Consider the following 1,966-nt stretch of genomic DNA (forward strand, 5'->3'; position numbering starts at 1 on the left):
AGTCAACATGCCCTGAAGCAAAATTGCCCAAACGTCCCTTGGCCATTTAAGAGCTACTGCGATTAGTTTGAAAGCGCTAAAATAACCTACTTCTGACTCTGAACGAAGGCACTAGTGCTATGTTTTTACTCACATCAAAAGAAATGTTGGATGACGACTGAGTCTCAGGGGGAGCCGAGCAATGAGCAGCACTAGCTTGTAGGTCAAGCATCTTGAGAGCAGTTTCTGCCTCCAAGCGTTTCAACTTAACTCTCTACGCAGCTGGAACTCATGCTCCCCCCTGTCCAACTGTAAGCGAGCTAATCGGACTTTCAGTCTGGCGTCATCTCGTGACGAGGACTCTACAGAGTGCGGTACAAAACGAGGTAAAGTGAACTGTTGCCGTTCCAACATCAGCCTGCTCTGATGTGTCTGTCACCTCTACCTGGAAATCTGAGGAAGTCTCACCTGCAACCAAGCTAAGAACTCCCTTCTGCACTAAGCCACTCACCACAGCATCCTTCAGCTTTCTTTTCACAAGAGTTCTACTGACAGAAATACCAAAGTGATCAGCAACAAAATATAAAATCAACTTTCCTACACAAGTCAAGCTGATTTAATGTGGGATTCGCTATGAACTCCTCCCGGTTAACGACAGCCATGCTAGCCACCCACTAGCACTGCTATTAACCACACTAGCCAGTAAGCTAAGCTAAATGCAAGCGTAACACACACACACACACACACACACACACACACACACACACACACACACACACACACCCCCCATCCAGCGCTTTGTGCAAAACCACAACTTCCCCAGATCCTGCTTATCAATTTAAAAAAAACTTTACCTAGTCTATCTTCTGGAGCGTGCCGGACTTGGGGCAACTTTAAAGGCAGCAACTTCGGTGGCCGAAACCCCAAAACGCCTACCCCCGCCAGGGAACTAATCTCAACCCAGGATTACTCAGAACATAAAAAAAAAGTCAAAACATCTAATGGTGTCCGAAGGAGGAGCTGTCAAACAGTTCAGCTGGACACCTATAGCCATAACACCTATAACAGTTACCACAACCACACAATACAAACTAGCACAGTAAATCTGACTTCCAGTCTCTTTTAGACCCCCGACGAGCCCCCAAATTGTTACGTTCCTCCAGATGGGAGGAGGAGCTACAATATTTGAAATAAAACTGTGCCAAAAGAGGACAGGAAGTCAGGGTTATGGGCAAACTAAAGTGTATTTATTCAATATTGACAAATGAAAACAAACACAAAACTACTCTCTCAAAAGGAGACAGCGAGCCAATAAAGTAAGGCAACAATAAACACAGGTTAAGTAACTGAGGGAGAGAGGTTCAACGCTAAATGAACAGCTGAAAAGTCCTCTCTCCACTGAGGAGGTTAAAACCAGACACTGTTCTGGACTCACGGAAGCTCTAAGCTAGTGTTCAACCCACTAGAGAGAGAGAGAGAGACCCCAACCCAAACACACGACCCATAGGGTTGTAACAGTGATATTAACTGATCATTGCACATCATTTTAAAACATATGCTCTATTTTACTGTATTGTTTATAACCTTTGCCCTTTATATTTTTGTTTGCCAATTTGGTGTATTAGCATTTATTCTGCATAGGCCCACTTATCTTATCACATCTTATTTAACTGTTATTAATCTGTGTAGTTAGGCGCAAGAATTATTCGTATGTCATTCGCTCTGAAATGAAATATATGAGTCATTTTATTAACTTCTGACCTCTTTATACCACATTGTACTTGTATTTGTGTTTTTGGTGAAACTACATGTTATACTGCACTACTTTGCCTATCTTGACCAGATCGCCGTTCTAAATGAGAATTTGTTCTCAATTGGCTTACCTGGTCAAATAAAGGTTAAATAAAAAATAAAATATAAACTTTTGACACGTGGCCACAGGACAATCAAACGTTTTGTTGCGAATATTCAACTGGGGCACAAAAAG

The sequence above is a fragment of the Micropterus dolomieu genome, linkage group LG12, assembly GCF_021292245.1.
Source record: "Micropterus dolomieu isolate WLL.071019.BEF.003 ecotype Adirondacks linkage group LG12, ASM2129224v1, whole genome shotgun sequence".
Lineage (NCBI taxonomy): Eukaryota > Metazoa > Chordata > Actinopteri > Centrarchiformes > Centrarchidae > Micropterus > Micropterus dolomieu.